The 22560-nt window shown below is 33.9% G+C and overlaps 1 protein-coding gene across 4 annotated transcripts in view; it reads right to left on the bottom strand.

The window, feature by feature from the left end:
* The window catches only part of LOC145259799 (pregnancy zone protein-like), a 313594-nt gene that overhangs the window by 270357 nt on the left and 20677 nt on the right, over nt 1–22560 (bottom strand). The gene's annotated exons all lie outside the window — the stretch shown is intronic.

The following is a 22560-nucleotide window of genomic DNA, read 5'->3' as shown; positions in this document are numbered from 1 at the left end:
TTTAAAGGAGATTAGTTTAATGTTAATCAGTCGAGGCGGCTCTACCAGAGAATGCCGATGGGGCTGCTCAAGCATTTTGTGTGGATCAGAGTGTACCTCCTTTCGTGCACTGGCTTTCCTATCTCCATGTTTCGACCTTGTGTCACATCTTCCCACGATGCGAGCAAACTAAATTCCTCTTTTTAAACCATGGCTTTTATTTACTGATTGTAGCTGGACAAAGAAATTCAAATTAATAATAAAAAAGAAGGGGGGGGCGACAGTGGTCTAGTGGTTAATGACACAAACTGACAATCACTTTCACTTAGGATGTTGGCAACCTTCATATGGTACCTCCCATAATCCCCGATGTCTTTCTAGAAAAATATCAGGGAAACCAATGCCAACAATAGAATCTTCAGATTCATACGATATGATGATGAATAAAAAAGAAATTCTTTGTCAGTAAATAATTCACAAAAACCGGCTTCCTTTCTGCTACAGTTTTAATATTTTGTATTGTTTGGATTATTCAGACGATGATACTGATCTTAGATGTTAATTTTCAGAACGTTTCGGCCGATGTAACCTCTGACCTTCTTCAGATGTGTCTTGTCGAACTTGGGTATCTGTACAGAATTTTGAACAAAATCCTTTTTTTTTTACTATCCTAGGTGCCCAGCATTGCCCGGATGTTTGGAGGTGTGTGTTGAGCAAAAAAAAAAAAAAAAGTGGTAGTAGGTTGGCAGGCTCGAACCCGTACCGCGAAGAAAGAAAAGAACATGAAAAAAAAAACCCTGACGTCGTTGCTGTTGCGTCCATCGCCAAACCGGAAGTGACGTAGGTTTAAATAAGGGCTAGTCAATCGAAAATAGATGATTTTCGAAAATATCGGCGAAAAAAGCGACCCCTCCCAGCATAAAAGTGCCCAGTTGAGGGTGAAGGAATTAATGTTTTTAGCCAATTTTTCGATATTTGTCGTCCAAAGATGTGAGCTTCAAAACGATACGCATCGATTGAAAATCCGTTGCCTCTGTTAAGTTTTAGGCATACATACATACATACATACATTTAAACATGTGAGAATTATATTATAGATGACTGATAGAATGAGAAGGGGTATATTCACAGAGCCGGGTTTTCAAGGATAAACGTAAGAAAGATATACAAAATATTGATATATAAAATGGCAAAAACTATAGACATAGTTACAAACAGAAAGGCTACACTAATTGTTCCAACAATCGATAAAGAACATGTAATGCCAGGGTAAACAAATACAGAAAGATATGCGATGAGCAATAAAATACGATAAACTTGACGTTGTGCGTTTTTTTTTTACAAAGTTATTTTACAATATGAAAACGTAGAAGCTATTACATTAGAAGTGTTTTTTTTTTTTTTTTCCTTTTACACTTTAATTTAAATTAAGGTGTCTATTTTTCTTTGAAGTTGTCGCTATTGTCCACAAGATTTTATTGAGAACATAGTGTCAGCACGCTAAGATGATAATAATATTGTTTGTTTCTTTTTTTATTATCCTAACATGTCAGCGCTATGTTCTGAAGGATTAATACAGTAAGCAACCACAGATAAGATCCTGGGGTCAATAGCGACAACTTCAAAACAAAAGACTATCTGTGTGGAGGGGATTATATGACGAACTTTCCAAAAATAATGCCTCCTATTTTTATTCCGCCTGAATAGATCAGAAGGGATTGCAAATAGCATTATGATGATGAATGAACTTATGCATTCATGACCTGAGAGTTTCATCTCTCTGTTACAGATATTGATGATGTGAGACTCTAAGGAAGTAACCCTTGTCATGGACGTGCACCAAAAGTGAACCGAGAATGGTGGTGGCTATGTAGAAAAATAAATTCAAAAGCACAAAAGGTCACTTGTTTTAATCTAATCATGTCCGTCTTCATAGCTTTTCAATTTTTTGAATAAAAAAAAATAGGAGGCTTTACTTTTGATGGTTGTTTTACGGCATATCAACCATTTTTGGGTTATTTAATGCTGAATTCAGTTATTTTGGAAAAACATTTTTTATGCTTCAAGTTCTTTATATCTTCAAATATTTATTTGTAGAGTTTGGTTTGGTTGTTTTGTTTTACTGCATATCAACCCTTTTCGGGTTATTTAATGATGAATCCAGTTATTTTGGAAATAGTATTCATGTTGCATTCAGTTATTTTGTAGAAGATTTTTAATTTTTCAAGCTCTTAGTATCTTCAATTGCTAGTTTGTAGTGTTTGCTTTCTTTGTTTTATAGTGTATTTGTTCATTTTTGTTCCCTGCCCTGCAGAACATGAATGAGTTTGCAATGGGAGAGGGGAAAAGGGTTACAGTATTAATGTTTGGTACATTTTAAGTTAGGAAACCAGGCCGGAAGCGAGGTAGATAGAAAGAGAAAGGGGAAATGGGAAGAAGGAAAAAGGGGGGAGGGGAAGGTGGATTGTTGTTTTTGGTTTTGCAAAACATAATTAAGTTTTTCAAAAGGAAATAGAAAAACAAAAAGCATTAATGTTAGGTGCATTTCGTCTCAGGAAGCCAATATCTTCGGACAGCCTGATCTGGTAGCACCAGTTTACTTTTGAAACGGCGTTTGTATTCCCGGAAAATTAGATGAAAATTCGTAAGAAATGGTATTGTATCAGCTTCTACTCTGTCATATTTTCAAATTTTAACAATGTTTCTCAAAAGAACAATAACTAAATACCAAACCAACCATGAATGAAAATATTTGAGAATTTCCAAATATTTATGAAACCGCTGTGATATTAGAACAAATCACATCTCTTTCTTTCCTCTTCCCCCTTTTCTGTCAATTGTTTACATCATCCCAATCCTCTCGCCAGTTCTCTTATCATTTGACTTTTACTTATGCCTACCTACCATATAACGCATTCATGCACGGATGAAAAATGTGCACGGGGCCAAACAAGCAAGATAACAATATAAGAGTAATATGATTGACTCTTGTGTTCAACGCATGATAGCCATAAATCCACCCTGTTATACTCTGCTTTCAATGTTTGTACCGCATGTGTGACAAGGCCAGCCCTGCTCCCACAAACCAAGCTGCAAGACTCACAAGTGACGGGTTGAGCAGGCACAGTTCCTATTCGCGCTCTACAAAGATTGGCTTGATAACATATTCGATTGAAACATTGGTTCGCCTACTAATTTTTTTTTTGGGGGGGGGCAGAATGAGCAAATTCACAGACTACCCATACAATGAGTTGTTTAAAATGGTAATGGCTTGTGCGGAACAAGTCACACTTATTGATGCAGCTGATTACATTAATTGGTTTAGAACAAGCCACATAATCGATGAACAATTGCACGCAGGCTTGTATTGTCAGAGTTTTCCATCTTTTATGTAGACTGTTGATCAGGACTGAAGATCGGCCCATGAAGCGAGTTATTGTGCACAGACACCAATCTGGTAATTTTCTACCTCGCATATATATAATTATTCCAAGTTAAGAGTATTCAGAATATAAATTATAACGAGCTTTATACAAGAGTGCTCAATACAAAGAGCAAGATATTTTTTTATTTGGTCCTACATAAATATTTAGGAATCGCTACACAATCATGAGTATATTTCAGTCAACTCTTCTGACCAGGATTTTCTTGAAAATCTATTAAAGACTGAACTTTTGGAAAAGCAACTCATGATTTGACGCGATACCTAAATGTTTATGTAAAAACAAATAAGTATATATATATATATATTTTCGTGGAAATATTCTTTATTCACTTATATTTCCTTTTCATATATACCAATCTTTATTTAAGAAGCTTAATGTAATTCCAGAGCATATAATGAATAAATGACAAAAGTCTATATTCCAAATTTCATGATGTTGACCATCTTACAATTTATTCCTTTAATTCATTTGACTTACAATTCTTGAAAGTATCTGCTTTATAGCACAAAATCAATTATTTAATTATTATACCAACGAATGAATCTATTTTGCCCTTAAATCATCAGAAGAAATAGCAACAATCCACCAAAAGGAAGTAGAATGTGTTTGGACATGATTAAAAAAATCCGAAAATTGGAAGAGAACCTTATAGTTTTCTTACATTAAGCCATTTTTCAGTTTTTTTTAATCTTGCCCAAACGCATTTTATTCCCTTTTAGTGGATTGATTGTTGCTATTTCTTCTGATGAGTTATGTGCAAAATAGATTCACTGATTGATATAATAATTAAGTGATTGATTTTGTGCTATGAAACACATACTGTCAAGAATTGTGTCAACTAAATTAAAGGAATAGATTGTAAGATGGTCAACATCACGAAATTTGGATTATAGACTTTTGTCATTTACTCATATATATATAATACGCATCAAGTGAGCTTGAAAGCCAAATCACGACGTAATATAAGGAAAATAAACAAATATTTTACTTGTTTGAAATTTATCACAAATATATTTCAGAGGTATACTCCATCTTCAGTGTGTTTCTTTTTTTTTTCTTTTCTTCTTCCTTGCCATGTTGTAAATTTGGAGAAAGAAGTCTGTTTGTAAAGAGCCGCACATTGTTTCTAGCGGTTGTATTTTGAAATGTTTGAACTGTGCGTAGCCAACGCGAGAATAACGTCAAAGAATGAGAGTTCATATAGAAACGTTGTTTTAATTTGAATAAAATAAAATACGCCCCAAGTGCGCTTGAAAGCCAAATCACAACGTAAGATTAGGAAAATAAACAAATATTTTACTTGTTTGAAATTTATATCACAAATATATTTCAGAGGTATCCTCCATCTTCAACATGGCAAGGAAGAAGAAAAGAAAAAAAAGGAACAACACACTGAAGATGGAGTATACTTCTGAAATATATTTGTGATAAATTTCAAACAAGTAAAATATTTGTTTATTTTCCTTATATTACGTTGTGATTTGGCTTTCAAGCGCACTTGATGCGTATTTTATTTTAATTAAATTAAAACAACGTTTCTATATGAACTCTCATTCTTTGACATATATATATATATATATATATATATACACACACACACACAAACACATTACTTGTATTGTAAAACTGATTATTCTATAATTTTTCTTCACCCCATTTTTGGTCTGTCAGCTTAATAAAGATCCAACCTTTTATAGAGGATCATATGCATTAATAAAAGAAAAAAAAGAAAAACCTTCCTTTCTTTCTCAGTGTGCGTTAAACGGAATTTCCATGAACAGGGCTTCTTTCCCCAAATTTCCCATCTGTGGAAAACATTACCATAGGACTGTTGACCCACATGCTACAAAAAAATTATCTTCAAATCCAATGTAAACAAATACTTGCCATAAACCATCCATATAAGTAATCAAATTTGTTCATTGTATTTGTTATTTTCAATCCTCTCGTAATATTCTTTATCGTTAACTGACAATTTGTCCATCTTATTAACCTTCATCATCGAGTGACTTTAATGGATATTAATCACACGACTTCAAGTGGGTGTGCTTGTGTTTCTCGCCTCCATGTTAATTACGCATTATTATTTGTTCTTGTTTATCAATCGACTAGTAGGGGGCACTCGGCCTTGCTCGATAGTAAAATATGCTTAAATATGATATTTCAATTGATGCTGCCTTCGCATTTATTATATATATATATATATATATATATATATATATTATATATATATATATATATATTTGTACTGATTCCAAAAGTTAAAAAAAATGACTTGGATACCATTAGCTAGAATTGAAACCAAAACATTTAGTATTCCCACCGTGTTCCCTACCGTTTGAGCTATCGACCGATAGATAAGAAAGATTAAAAATTCAACCACTTCAAGCTATGAATGAATTTACGCATTCACAAAAGTAATACAAATATGTCGGCAAGTTGAAATGAAAATTGTTGCATTTCAACTTGACGACATATTTCTGTATATCCAAACAAAGATTTCACTCTAATTTCTGTGTTATGTGACTAATAGTGCAAGAGTTTATCGGTTAAATATTTACACACAGACACACATGTACGTACACACATCTATTTTATTTATATAGATTAGCATCAAGTACTAAAATGAACCTTTAAAAAATCATATTTTTCTTAACTTTCTGTTAGTTTTGTTTTCTCACATTTTTAATAAAAAAAAAACGTTTTATTTACGAAACTTTAAACAACATGTCCAAACAAACGAAACAAATACAAAAAAAAAATGTATATTTATTTATTTATTTATTTATTTGCAGACGGTTATCCTCATCTTCATAGTTGTTGTTTCACCATTAATTTTTGGGCCCCGTGGTACAGTGGATAGATGTGTTGAGTCTCTACAATTTCAGGTGAGCATTGTCTGAAGATAGCGGTTTCGATTCTACCCAAAGCAGGCCAGAGGATTAGTTGGCCAAAACATGGTGAGACAACAACAACTATGGAAGGCAGTAATTACAAGTGACACAGTTACAAGACTCAGCATCCCTATCCCGTCACAGTTAACCACCTGAAGAAGGCCAGAGGATGAGTTGGCCGGAACGTGGTGAAACAACTGTGAAAATGAGGATAACAGTCCACAAAAAATAAATAAATAAATAAAATACTCAAAGGATTCCAATAATAATCAAAAAATAATATAAATTACAAAAAATATTTAAATAAAAGGACGTTGTGTCGAGATGGTGTCACACCGTTTTAAAAAAGTTATTTCCTATGTCGCAGGAATGTCCATATAACGAAACGTTGTAAATAAAACTATTTTGTTAAGCTATTAGTAAAACATTTTTGTAAATGAAACCTTTTTAAAATAAATGTGCGATAACAAAGTTATAAATGTGCGTATTATTTTGTTTATAATTTAACTGGAAGTAAGAAAACTGAATCGGTTTTAAAACAAATTGTGTCCTTTTGGTTATTGCTTAATCCAGGGCCTCAAGTCCATTTGATCCTAAAACAAGGATCAAAGGATTGGTGGTCAAAGGAGAGGCGTTTTCTATTATTTGGATTAATCGGACTACTGTTCTCATCTTCGATTTTATTCTCACACCATTTTGGCCGATGTAAACTCCGACCTTCTTCAAATACATTTTGTCAGATTTGGAGGACCTTCATGTCAGACTCGGGGGACCTTCATATCAAACTCAGCTATTTGTGGGGAATATAGGATGGAACCTTTATTTAATGCATATGAGTGGCTTGCTTTCATTCTGTCAGCCATGACCAGGTGGAAGACTCAAGTAATTTGTAATTGTATTCTTAGTATCGTCAGCACTGAAGATTGAACCTTCAACCCCAGAAAGACTGTCATTTAAAATTGATTAGAAATGCTTTCAACAAGATGAAGAAGGTCAGAGATGAAATCGTCCAAAACGTTACGAGAACAACATGCAAGTTGAGAGATGCTTGGTTTTGCAGGTGTTAAAACTAACAATGCACTTTTTCATTTAGATGAGAGAGGAGATAGCATCAGTAATATCTGTTCACCAATGCTCTTCTCAAAGCTCTTAAAAAAAAAAATGAACGTTGATGTTGAAATGTCACGTTTAATTCTATTATTACCGTTGGCAGTGTGCATAGAATGTTATTCGGCTCAAGTCTGGCTTTGGCTCAACCAGCAGCTGGTAACGATAATGATCATTCAAAGAATTGGCAGATGCTCAAAATCAATTGATACATGAATCTATAATTTAGTATTAACAATGAACTCTTTATCCCTTCCACTGTGATGACGGAGAACTGATTTGTATCGTACAATTCTTTCTGACATGAATACGTTGAACCAAGGTCAATAGATCAATAAAACTAATTGAAATCGTTTTTCATATATGAACAATACAAAAACATCAATAGAAAATAAAAAGAAATTATACATAATAAAAGCTGCACATAAGTAATGAAAGAAAGAAGTTATTGAGGGAGAAAAAGACTGGCGATCACAAATCAGAGATCAAATCTGATCTCAAGAGTTGATCTCGGATTTGTGACCTCCAGTTTTTTTCTCCCTTATTTAATTCTTCAGAGTTGATATTTCTTGGTTTTGTTTGTCCGTTTTACGGCATATCAACACTTTTTGGCTAGTTGGTTGGTTTTACGAAATGTTAATTCTTGTTAGATTATTTGATGCATCAATTGAGAAAAACTGACTTTGCTTTATATATTAGATTAGATTTAAAAATCAGAAAATGTAAGAAAATCGATAAAGACATTTTATGCCATTTGTATTTGGATTATATGGACTACTATTCTTATCTTGGTTGTTATTTTCACAATGCTTCGGTTGATGTAACTGAGAAAACCTTCTTCAGGGGACATCTTTACAAACTTGGGGACCTAATAGTCAAACTCAAGAAACTATACGGAACGTACAGTTGTTTCCCCTTTTGTATTACTTCGAGTCTGTACAAATTTAATATAACGTTCCTGGATTTATTTTGGATGAGGATTGACAATATGTGCTATTAGGAATGTTCGAACTACTGTTCTCATCTTGGGTATTGAAATATTGTGAGATGAGAACAGTAGTTTGAACGATCCGAATCTATTTCTACTATTATATAAAAGGAACAGAGAGAGAGAGAGGAAGAGAGAGAGAGAGAGAGAAAGAAAGAGAGAGAGAGAGAGTTTCCTATGGACTCTTAAACGGCTGGGTCGGCTTTTTTTTAATTTCACACAAATGTATTACTTTATGCACCTAGCAGTGTTCTTAGATAGGTTTTATATCAGGATGTCTTTGGTAAGTACCGATCATCAAAAAAATCCAATGAAAGAAAGAACAGGCGATTTGAACTAAAGTTAACGCCTTATACAGCCTAACATCACAAGTGCAGCTGAGAAGTTTTATTACCACACAATAGAAAGGCTCAGCATACAAAATCAACAGTAGGTTTGTTGATATGACAGGGGCACGTTCAAAATGAATGTTTCTGTTTAGAGCACAATCGAACCATAATACTTGACGTTTGCATTTTAAACTTTAATTCGAACCATTATCACCACAAAAGTAAAAAGGCCCGGCATATAAGATAACAGTAAGTTCTTAGATATAACATGGGCGTGTTCAAAATGAATGTTTCTGTTTATAGGACAATTGAAGTATGATACTTGATTTTTGCCTTTTAAACTTTAATTCAAGCCATTATATATAAAAAATGGCTTGATAAAATCAACAGTAGGTACTCTACAGTGCAATGTAGACTACAATATATCATGAACTAAGTCACTGTGGGGAGGCATGTGAAACTTCCATCTGGTGTACCGTGGTGGGTCCTCAATTAGAGCAGGCAATTGATTTGATTAAAAATAAAAAAATGAGCGATTTCACCGATTTTGATGACAATAAAATATGGGAGGGTGAAACATTCGTTGATCGTTATTCAAACCCGAGCAACGTCAGGTATCCTTGCAAGATCCAGAAACAAAGATCATAGATGTTCATAGCATAAATAAGAAAAATATAACATTATTAGTGATGCTTTTTATGTTCAAGTTCAATGTTTCAACATCAGTGTCGCTTTATGCCCATTCTTTGCTAGTTCAAAATTGCGAAAGCTGGTACAGCAAAAATGAAGAGCTGAACGAGAATTTTTTTTTTTTTTTTTTTTTTCATAGCTTACTATTTATCGTAGTAAAATGCCGACATTATCTTGGTACATCCAGCTTTACATAGACAGTCAGCTCCCCCTGTCCTCGCTGGAGGGGACAAAAGGTGAAACGTCTGCACCCCCCCCCCTTTGATCTAAAGTCTTGCTTTGTTGTTTTTTCCCTCCTAATTCTTTCTCTTGATTCGTGTCCGTAACTCTAAAACTTACTTTTATTTCCACATTCCCAATCCAAAAAATAACTCAAACAAGAAATGTTTATATTTCCATTTTTCTCTCAAACTTGAAATAATCAAAACAAACACAGTCGCATTACAAACGCAACCTGTACAACTTGACGTACATCTCGTTGCCATCTAGATTATAATTCTTATTCACTATCTTGCTTCTCCAATCATTTCAAGTGATCTTGTTACACATATGTTCAAACCTCAAGTCGCTTCATATTAACATCATCATCAGTCACAAGGAGGTGATGGTGGCTCAGTGGTCGCCAAGTTCGAATTTCCACAGAAACACTTTCATTTAGAGATGTTGGCAACCTTCATGTTTTCCCTTCCATAAGTACCCGATATCCTTCAAGAAAGAATTTGTAATAAAATGACATCGAGGAAACGAATGCAAACAAAAGAAATCATCATCACAAGCATCATCACAATCATCAGGCACAGTTTGGATAGGAACTGACTGAGATACGAACCGACCGAGACGCGAATCTAATCACTACATAAAATAATTGCATCAAGCTTTGATCTATCTGATAATGATGATGATGATAATGATGATGATACAACAGCAACAACAGTCAACACTTCATAACAAAATAATTGCATAAGTATAGAATACCATCAAGCTTTGATCTATATGATGATGATGAATCCCTCAGGATAATCGTATGATAATAAATGTACGACTTACTTAAACTTAGGAAATATTCACATCCTGCGACGCATGAGGCAGTCAAAATATACCATCGTTTTCGATCTGAAGCCAGATTCTTCCTGTTTCAATCAAATCTGTTTCCAGTTCATTTTTGGTCTTTCTCTCACCATTAGAACACTTGGTTGGTAATTCTCTCCAGGACCAATCTAAGGGTATATCCAAATCAGCCTACACATCGTCTGTAGAATACTGACGATGCATCTGGCTGGTTAGTGTGATCCGACTTCTTGGTTGGTAATTCAATCGCTCCATTTGATTCCTAACACTAATTACTTTATAGCAAAATAAATAAATTATAATAATTAATATAATTCAATAATTTAAGCAATGTTTGACAGGGTCAATGAAAGTGAATAAACTGAATTCATTGTAAATTCTTTTCTATTATATTTTCTTTTAGTGTTTTTACTTTGTTTTGTTGTTTGTGATTTATATTGTTGTTTTGATTGTTTCTATATCGTTCACACCGCACAACACACATTTATTATTGAGATTCAACGGATAACATTAAAAACATTCAATATAATGTTTTTGCATTACTTCCTGAAAATGCTTTATTTTCAATGATTAAATTGTTAGATAAACGCCGGGCAACGCTGGGTATAAAGCATTTATTCAGTTATTGGTTTATCTATTTATCTATCTAATTGTCTATCTATCTAGCGAAGTAAATAACAGAGTTTAATGGTGGGGAACAATGAGCTTAGCGCGCATTGCAGGTGCAGAAAGGATCAAAGGGTAATGTTGTGACAGGTATCAAACTGTGTGACCGTTGAGTTGCACTAGAAGATATGAAAACGGGACCGGATCTGACGTGTCAAGGGTTACGGTATGAATAAGCTGAATCAATTTTAGTGAGTTGGGTTTTGAGACGCCAAAGAGACAAAATGGGTAGACAGGTCTCCCCATAAGGGGGCGACAGTCTCAAAATGGAGACAGAGAAACCACAAACCAAATATCGTCATTCACTCCAGTTCTGCTGTGACAAAATACCTGGGAGTGAATAAAGAATATATATATAAAAATATTCAGCGTCTTGTGTCTGTCTTGCATGCGGCTTGTTATAACAAAACCAGCTCCCTCAAAATGTTGGTGAATCTCCTAGGAGGACCAGCAGAAGACAGGTATGTCATGTTTGTGTATTATAAATTGTGAGAAATTCTTCAATTATAAGCAAGCCTCTCATTGGTTGATTTGGCCATCCACTGTCTTTGTTTAGAACAATCAAATTAATTGATGTTTTAATCGCCAGCGATGAGCTTGGCAGGCTTTTGAATGCCTTTTCTCTATACAGGCAGTTCCAGTAAAACAGCCGAACCAGAAGGATGGAACTCAACTTTCTCTGGATACAAGACATTTGGATGCCCTAACTTTTCGTCTCCTTGAGACTTTGTTTTAAAGCCTAAATGATTAGGCCAAGTTATTATTATATATGTCTCGCAGAAACTTTTTTTAAGGTCAGAATAATCGACCTTTCATTAATGACTTTTCCTTCAAATGAACATTAATTATGAACTTCTGTAATGTCGACTCAGGTCGAGAATTCAATCTTTTCATCAGAAGGCATCATACCAACCCATTCAACAGTTGTAATTAATTCGATCTATCAATGACTATGTGCAAGTTTTCAGAGAATATAAAGACTGCGGAATAATTAAATCCTTCTCGGTTCCATCCAGACCATTCAAGAATTACATTTGGATCCCCCACAGACCTGTTATTAAGGGGAGTCTAAGGATAGCAACAAAGATCCGCCCTGTCTTTAACTGTTCTTTAACCGGGGGGGGGGGTACTTCAATCAATGATGCCACTTACTCTGGTGTCAATTTAACAGCTCAACTATTGGACCTATTACTAGCCTTCAGAAAGAACAATTATGTCCTTTTGGGCGATTTGCATAAGGCCTTTCTACAGATTCACCTGAAATCTATTCAAGATAATAGATTGTTTTTTTCTTAAGGTGGACAATAAATTGTACATCTTCATACAATGCTATTATATTTGGCTTCAACACCAGTCTTTATTTTGAGTTTTTATTCTCAAATTTCATGTTGAAAAATATAAGGATGATTTGGCCTCTTGTATAATTTCCAACAACTTTTATGTTGACAATTTGGTCAACACTAGTTGCGACCGTGATTCCTTACTTTCAGTTTATAGCAATGTCTGTGACAGGTTAAGTGAAGCAGGGTTCGAGCTTCCGTCCTGCAATTCTAATTGCATGAACTTGTAAATGGAAGATGATTCTGTTACATCTTCACTTCCCACCCATGAAAAGGTGTTGGGTTATCGATATCCCCCTTAAGATTCTTTTAAACTTATTCCCACAGTTATAGATGATAATGTCAAAACTAAACGTGGGGTTCTATCACAGATTTCGAGTGTATATGACTCATTGTTGTTGCTTCTCCCTGTCACTATTCAGGGGAAGATTCTAGTCAGTCAATTGTGCAAAAACAATTCATCATAGAATCAGCAGATCCCTGAAAGTTTTCTTTCTTTGTGGCAAATGCATGCCAAAAAATTAAATAATTTATAGGATTTTGAGTTCCCCCAGATGTGTATTACTGGAGGACTCCACAGTTAAAATCATTTGTTTCTGTGATGCATCTAAGCATACCTACAGATTTTCATTATATGCAAAACAAGGGACCCTATGTTCCTTGATGTTTGCAAAAAGCTAAAGTGGCTCCCATCAAAGGTAGATCACTCCCTACCTTGGAATTGATGGCTATATATCTGGCCCTTAAAGTTATTCTTCAGGTCTTGCAGGTCCGAATGTCTATCAATATTCATGCCCTTTTCCTTGTATCAGACACACAAGTAGCCCTGTCGTGGGTTTCAAATGGGAAAGGTTAAAAAATAAATAAATAAATAAAATAAATAAATAAAAATAAATATTTTTGTGGAAAATTGTACATCGGATATAAACCTCAAATTTAAGGTACTCCCTAAATTCAAGTATGTGCACTTGCCGGATAATCCAGCGGATCTATTAACCAGAGGCATTCCTATCTCTAGGTTCACACAAGTATTCAATTCCTGGGTATATGGACCAAATTGGCTAAACCAAGATAGTATCAGCTGGCTCATCTCTCTCTTACTCTGTCTTAACGACAACAACAGGAAAATCGTTTCCTGTATGTTCTTAGATGAAGCCAGAACTGTTTACTTTTTAAAATATCTGATTTCTCTACATTCTTTAAGGCAATTAATGTCTTAGAAAAGGTTTTAAGATTCGGTGAGAAGTTATAACACCCAAGCACAAACACTTATAAAAGAGCTAAATTGTTGCTCTTTTCTTGCATGCAAAGTTTGGTTGAATTATTTAAAACCTTCGAATAAGGTTGCACCTGCAAGGGGAGTGGCCCTTGGCTTATTTCTAGATAAGGATGGTCTGATGCAGACCAAAGGACGCATTCAGAACTCCAAAATTCTTCTCTTCGAAATAAAATTCCCTATTCTGCTAGGAAAAAAATCATCATGTGACCAAACTGATCATTAATAAAGCACACTTAATTTGCTGCCATATTGGAACAAATTCAACCTTTAGCAAATTAAGGTTATCTGGATTTTGGATTCCTCAGGGGAGACAAGCGGTGAAGACATTTCTCTAAAGTTGCATTACATGTAAGAGGATCAATTTGCTACCCTGCAAGCCCCCCCCCCTGCCCCGGGTCTCAACTGCCTTCTTATAAGGTAAATTTTGTCTACCCTTTCAAACAGATGGGTGTGGATTTTACAGGGAATTATTTTTATTGAATACAATGAATAAGAGGTAAAAGTTGTACGTTTTACTGTTTACTTGTAGGAGCTTGCATGCTACCTATGTGGAACTACTACCAGACATGAGCACACGTTTATTCCTGTTAGACTTTATCAAGTTCACCAACTTATTTGGTATACCTTCACATGTGTATTCCGATAATACCAAGTCATTCTTAGCATCGGGCATTATATTATCAGATGTATTCGTCTCTGACGAATTTAAGGAACATTTTAAGTCTACTTCTATTAATACTGTACCATTCCCCTTTATTCTGCTTGACAAGGGGAGGATGCATGGGAAAGGCTGATTAAAACTGTTAAACAGTGTTTGATAAAATTGTTAGGTGGAAGGAAGGTCGGTTATTTCGAATTCCTAACCTAATTCTCTCAGATGTGCAAAAGGCTGTAAAGGATTGCCCGCTCACGTTTATTTCAGCATCAGATAGAGGTCTTGACATTCTGACCCTAAATCACTTCCTGCAAATGGGCTATCACCCTCGCTTGCTAATCAACAATTACGGTACTGAGGAACCTAATAGAACTACACTTCTTCGTTCCCTTGAACTAAGGGACAAATTTATTAACAACGACTACTTGTTGTTGCTTAGAAAAGTTGATGTCAACATAAGGGACGACTGCCCCACCTCCAAAAGTGTCTGTAGGTGAGATTGTGCTCATTAAATCTCCGAATAAGTTTCGACCCTTCTGGAGCCTAGGCAAAATACTTAGATTAATTGTCGGTAATGACGATAAAATTCGCTCAACCTGGAACGGGTGTGAACAAGTCCAAACGCTAAAGCATAATTTTCCCTAAGAAGTAAAGGGTAATTCAGAGTCTGCCCCAGCAGAATTTATGGAAAAAGGGAGCTCTTTCTTCTGCCCTACTTGTTCGGTGGCTAATGGCAGATCAGCCCCTATGGTGTGCTGTGTGACTCATGTGATAATTGGTATCATTTCAGTTGTGCTGGGATTAATCAGCAGGACAACATGGGGGAGTGGGTTCGTCCGAATTGTGCAGATAAAATGTTACAACAAATTCAAATTTCATGTTTTAATTCCAATTTTTCGAGCTACTGATGTTCATCTGTTTGTTTCTTGCTAAAATGGTTGCCTTCCCAATTAAAAAAAAAAAAAAAAAAAAAAAAAGAAAGGCTTGGACCTTTTTAAAAATTTCACTAATAATAGTATGAATAATATTGTTCGGATAAAGCATCTCCTTAAATCTTAAAATCAGTATTTGCAGTCAATTGATTTAAAATAAAGTCACTTTCTTTCTTATTGTTTATAACTGATCAAGACAAACTTGATTTATTGTATATAAATTCATTTAACAGCAGACACACACACGCATTTAAATTCAATAATGATAATTAACTGTGTTGAAGTCCATCGGGACAACCTTTGTTACCTGTCACTTATTGACAGTTTTAAATTACTTCATATTCTAATTAGTAAAAAAGTAATGGATAACCATCACTTTTCCTCCTTTCCTTGGCAGTGTGTGAGAAATTCTACAATTATAAGAAAACGCTCTCATTGGCTGATTTGGCCACCCACCGTCTTTGTTAAAAACAATCAAATTGGTCGATGTTTTAATTGCCAGCAATGAGCTTCACGGGCTTTTGAATGCCTTTTCTCTTTACAGGCAGTTCCAGTAAAACAGCCGAACCAGAAGGATGGAACTCAACTCTCTCTGGATACAAGACATTTGGATGCCCTAACTTTTCATCTCCTTGAGAATTTATTTTAAAGCCTAAATGATTAGGCCAAGTTATTATCAAATATGTCTCCCAGAAACTTTTTTTAAGGTCAGAATAATCGACCTTTCATTAATGACTTTTCCTTCAAATGAACATTAATTATGAACTTCTGTAATGTCGACTCAGGTCGAGAATTCAATCTTTTCATCAGAAGGCATCATACCAACCCCTTCAAACGTCTGCAATTAATCCAATCTTCGAACAGTGCTGTACCCGAATCCAGTTCCTGATGAAGATAAAAGAACTATTGGTCCTGGATGACCTTAAACTATATCCAGTGGTGAGGCCAAAGCTTGCGAGCTTTGGGGAGTGTGGAGCCACCCTTTAATTGCCATTGCTCCCAGGTCCACTCTGACCCGGAGTGGTAGTACCTGTTAGGGTCCCAACTATGGGTTAAATAGAAACCGACTTGAAAACAACAAATATTCTATTAAAAATTTTTCTTCAAAATCTTTGGATTCGGCATTAAATAACCTGAAAAGGGTTGATATGCCGTAAAACAAAAACAACCAAAGAACTTTTACCTTTCGAGGTTGTTACCAGCTGTGTTGCGAAGCAAATTAGGCATTTCCTTTTTTTGCAATGAAGAACGAATAAAATTTGTGTCGAATTTTAGAGGTATGCTTTGTTGTAATTGTCATGTTAATTTTTTGTTACTGTCTTGGAGCAAAAACAAGCGAGATAACATATCTCAAAAAATGTACTGTGAACTAAATGTTCTGGCACACGCACGCACACACCGAGACTAGAGAGACACGGCCTGATAAAAAGAGTTAAATAAGGCCGTTAAAATAAACCGTTAAGTAGTTAAGATAGCTTAAGAACAAGAAGACCATTATATATATATATATATATATATATATATATATATATATATTAAGTAATGTGATTTATAATTTAAAATTTAAAAAAAATTTTTAAATTTAAAAATCAAATTTTAATTAAATTAAAAATCAGTTTCATAAGAAGGAACAACAACAAAATCACTCAGCTCTTTAGACTATTGTTCTAATCTCCTTTAAATTTATATATATATATATATATATATATATATATATATATATATATATATATATATATATATAAGAAAATGTGATGAACCTAAAGTGAGAGAAAAAGGTATACAAAAAGAATTTTGATCATTAGGCGAGTTAATATTTATTCATACATAACTGGTTGAATTATTTGTACCAATTTATTGAAACTTTTTAAAGATTTCGTCTAATTTCGCCAAATATATTAAAGCAGTACAGATTGCATTTAAAAATTAAACTCAAATTATTTTTTTTTTTATTCTTTTAAAAGAGGAACGCCAGTCACGAAAAGACTTTTAAAAATCCCGATAATTAACTTTAAAGCTTTACACTTGACAAATTTAATTGATTTATCAGTCAATGGAGTTTGGGAGCCGCCACACACAGTAGACATTTTTGATAATGACTTACAGAATTCTTGATTAACTTGGTGAAGAGTTGAACTTGCCAGATTTTGCTTCATATCTCAAGGTATGTAACAAGCAGTTAAGTTAGTAACATAAGCTTCTCAGTGTATGGCTTTGAAGCAAGGCACTAGCACATACTAGCAACAGTTTTGTGCCAACAATTGAAACTGTCATTTTCATCCAAAGGCTCATATATGAAACTATTTGACTAAAATTATTAAACAATTATTTGTTTTTCCGTAATTATTTGTTTGTTGTATTTTTTATTCATAACAGGAAAAAATTGTCTATATATTCAACTATTATTGCTCGAATAGTAGCATTTGAAAGTTGACACAAGTAAAGCAGAGTGGAGTGAGGATGCGGTTTTCAGTTTGAAGTTTTGTTATATTTTCTTTATTTTATTTCGATAAAATATTTCTGGTTTTAAACACTGAAATTGTTTGGTTTTCACATCAATATTAAAACCAAATCAAGGATTTTTATTTTAAATTTTTCATGCCAAATGCTAAAAAACTGTTGAAGATTCAGATCTAATTTTTGGTGTCAGTATTTAATTGGTATATACACAACTTTCGTTACATTATTCTTTTTGATATTTAAAAAGAAAAAAAAATCAACGTAACCATAATTATATATATATATATATATATATATATATATATATATATATACTAGCAAAAGTACCCGTCGTTGACTGGGTTCAAAAACAGCCTACAGAAAATTTTATTATACCATCCCTATTTAACTTAAAACATACTTATCAAAGTATTATTATGTACATCTATATCAAAAACACTTGTAAACGTTTTTTTAAATTTTTTTATTTCCATACTTTGTGGACCAGGCACGTACGCAGACCCCACAATTTTAATGAATCATCGTTATGCCAGATCAAACATACCCATTCCTGTGTCTCGATACAGCTTCTATCATTATATGTGATCAGTTTTCTATAATAGTCAACCATACAGAAGCCTATTCGTGACCAAGCACACACACGGTATTTATTTGCTCCCCCACCGAGCAAATTAGGCACAAGGCCGATTTTTAATGTGAGGAGTGAAGGGGAAATGGGGACCAACTCCCCGGGGAGTAGGGGCTGGATAGTGACAATTGGTATGAAGGGTTGCCCCTACATTGACCAAGGTCTTATCTGTGGGGTCGCCCCCACATATGGTCTTTGCTGCAGTATCTGCCGGAAAGATACTACACTTTGATCTTGCCCGAAGACCACGGAGGTGGCCTACTCGTGACCAGGCACACACACAGGCGTTCAGCTTATATATATATATATATATATATCCACTTAGGACTATCCACTTATCTTGTGTTTCCTTTTTTAAAATTAAATATGTTTTTAACTCGTTTTCAAAATGTCTTTTAACATGTTTTATTAATCATTTGTTCATATATATATATATATATATATATATATATATATATATATTAAACGGAATAGGCTACTGAGAATTAAAGGTCAGATTTATAAAACTTCTCTAAGTGAGGATATTAGAGTTTATAACAACTTGGCTTTAATAGTTTAATTACTAAACTACACTAATAATTAAAATTAACGGGTATATTTTACAGTAGAAAACAACGAAAAAGTGGTTAAAAAATGATTATATAACTAGCAGGGATACCCGACGTTGTCCTGGATTGAATGATGATCAACAAATGTTTCATCCTCCCATACTTTTATTGTCATCGAAATCAGTGAAATCTCTTTAAATCAAATCGATTGAATATCTGCTCTAGTTAGAGACCCCTCATAGTGTATCGGAAGGAAGCTTCCCGGCAGTGACTCAGTCCACAATAGATTTTAGTGTATATTGCCCTGTAGAGAATCTATTGTTGAACGTGCCCCTGTCTTATCAAAGAACCAACTGTTGATTTTATATGCCAAACCTTTCTGCGATAATAAAATTCATCAAATGCACTTCTGATGTTAGTTTATATAAAAGTGTTAACTTTGGTCAAAATCGAACTTCCTTCTTTAATCAAATTTTTTTGATTATCGATTTCTGATACTTATCAGATACATTCCGATACAAAATCTACGTAAGAACATTCTCAGACAGATGAAATACCTTTGTGTGAAAAAAAAAAAATCAGGCCAGCCGTTTCGAGTCCATAGAGAACTCTCTCTCTCTCACACAAAGTTCCTCGTTTAAACAGATAGATAATGTTACCGTGACATTTATTAGGTAAACTTCTAACAGCATTTCGTTTAATTATTATTTTTTTGTTTTTCTTTGAGCGATTATCCGATCTTCAAAGATGGGACCCTAACATATCGGCAACTTTTTTTTTTCTTGTTCTCACGAAACGCCCGACACTGTTTTTCGAACTGAAAATAAACGTTTTAAAATAAGTTAAAACACTAAAAACTTAACCAGTTAAGCAGAAGATTAACTGATCTTGCCTTTGGTAACATTTATTTCATATATATTTGTTTTTTATCACTTTCGTTCTGTTGTCTACTGTAAAAACATACCTAAATTCAGTTTTCAGAGTCCTATTTAAAAGATAAAATATTTTGGTAAAAGAAGAAAAGAAAAAAAGGGGTACTTCTTTAGAATTTTAACCAAAGTTTTCATCCTAACCTAATCACAACCAGATTCTGTAGGAGCGCAAAAAAAAAAAAAAAAAAAAAAAAAAAAAAAAAAAAAAAAAAATATCGAAATATAAATGAAAAATGAAAGTTTTTAAAAACTCCTGGACAACTCCGGGTAATTAAAACTAATTTTTATTTACTTGCTACTTACTGCAATAAGATGTGATACAAGGCCGGAATCCGGTGAATCAGCTCCCCCAAGGGAAAGAGACACTAACTAGAAACAGAACGGAACCGTCGGTATTCACCAATAGGAACGCCTCGGACGATGGACAATAAACCACTCCAAAGAGGTAAAGCCTGGGAGGGCACACCTTTGATGACGATACCTCATCTCGACAAATGAGGTATAGGCTGTGTCTGATTTTTCGATTGGTTTTGAACTAAAAAAAAAAATACCGTTTTCAAAAATTTATTTTGAAATTGTACCCCCACCTCCTTTTCTATCCGTGATATTAATGAGATGATTTGAACCTTGGAACATTTGATTTAGTTTAGCTAGCTTTCTGCAAACACATACAGTGTCATTATCAAACTGGATAGCGTTTTAAGGACCAGATTTTTTTTTCTTCTTTTAAGGAAGATAAACTGTGTGTGTGTGTGTTAGAAGAGTGTATGTTGAAATGTTCGTAATAAAATAATTACTTATCCCTCCCTCTAAATACAAACTTCTTCATCCTACCACTAACCTTAAGTCCAGGTGTCACCCCCCCCCCCCAAAAAAAAATGGACATGGTTACATTTCACACGGTATCTGACGTGAGTGATCATTTTATGTTAAATGTATATGTAAAAAAAAAAAAAAAAAAAAAATGATTCCTCACTCAATTCTAAAATAATTCCGTTTCTTTTTTTGTTGTTTTTTTTCCCCCACGTTTTTCTGGATGTTCACACGTAATCGCCTAAAAAGTAAAATCTCATTTTGAGAAGGATAGGGGGTAGCAATTAGCATAGTCCTCATGCAATATATTTGGCAGACCTGAACGAGAATAATCACCCCCCCCCATAATTTTAACCGGCATTCTACAGTTGCTATTTTTTACGACTTAATCCAATGTAATATAAACATCGCTAACCTCCCCATGTTAAGAACGGCTTTCAGAATAAACACTCTCAACCTTGAAAACTATACTACATACTAAAACATACTATAAAAAATTATAGGAGGCGGGGTGATTCTCGTTCAGGTCTGCCATACATTTTATTAATTACCAAATTATTTTTAATTTGGTTCTCCAAAATGTGGTCTTTTTTTCCCAGATCAAGAAAACATCTATTATTTTCTACATTAGGGATTATTCCCCTGTTATTGCCTTTAAACACGCACCAACAATAATACTTGACCTTTGTCTATAAATTCTAGTCAAAATTACTTTCGAATCAGCAACATAAAGGCTTCAAAATCACATTCGATTTCCGTACGCACATACGGTAGACATCTTTGTTTTTAATATTAAAAGAAATGGCGTTGTCGAGAAATTTTTTGTAACCATAGGAAATTCGAAAGTGATTTTGAAGCTCTTTAACTTCGCAAATATTAAGTAATTTCTGGTTAGAATTAAAGTTTGTATACGCTAAAAGTTATGCGATATTGGCGTACCTTTTTTTTTATATATATAATTTCATCCATATTTCTTATTGCCACCCGAACTTAGGGTTAGGGGTACGGTTAAAAATAAAACAAAATGTTAGAAACTCACCCAAAAAATGTTATCGTGACATTTAAGTGATTTTCTATCAGTATTTTGTTTTATTTTTAAGTCGTTCTAAAGACTTCAAAGATATAAGAGTTAAATCGCGGCCATTTTTCTTGTTCTCATATAACGCTAGAAACTACTTGTTTTTCAAACCGAATAAACGTTCTAAAGTAAGAACGCTCAAACCTTATCCAGGTAGAAGAACTTATCTTACCTTTGATAACATTCATTTGTTATATATATATATATATATATATATATATATATATATATATATGTGTGTGTGTGTGTGTGTGTGTGTGTGTGTGTGTTTTGTTTTTTGACAACTTTTTCGTACCTCTGTGGATTGTAGAACAAACCCATAATTTTTATATTAAAGTTTGATCAAGAACAACTTTAGAGACCGTTAAAAATCAACTGTACTCCTAAAGTCGAATATTATGGTTTACTTCTGGTCTTAAACCACAAATAAGCAGTATTTCTCAGGGGAGCCACAGTTCTAGGAAGAAAAATCGGTATTTATGCAGAGAAGGTATCGGTAGTAAAATAATAACGTTATAATTTAGAAAGCCATTCTTGACATAAGAGGGGGGGGGCGTTTTTTGCAACTATTCTGTACTTTCAATTTAATAAACAAAAGATACCTTAAAAATTGAATTTAACTTAAAGAGACAAAAAAAAAAATAGCAACACTGTACCTCTTCTGCATAAGTACTAAAAATCTTTTTGTATTATTTAAGAAAAATAAAATTGTATACTTTTTAATTAAT

The sequence above is a fragment of the Euprymna scolopes genome, chromosome 35 (genome assembly GCF_053919585.1).
Source record: "Euprymna scolopes isolate OS-2025 chromosome 35, ASM5391958v1, whole genome shotgun sequence".
Classification (NCBI taxonomy): Eukaryota; Metazoa; Mollusca; class Cephalopoda; order Sepiida; family Sepiolidae; genus Euprymna; species Euprymna scolopes.
Note: the sequence above shows the minus strand (reverse complement) of the source record. Positions and strands in the feature narration are given on the sequence as shown.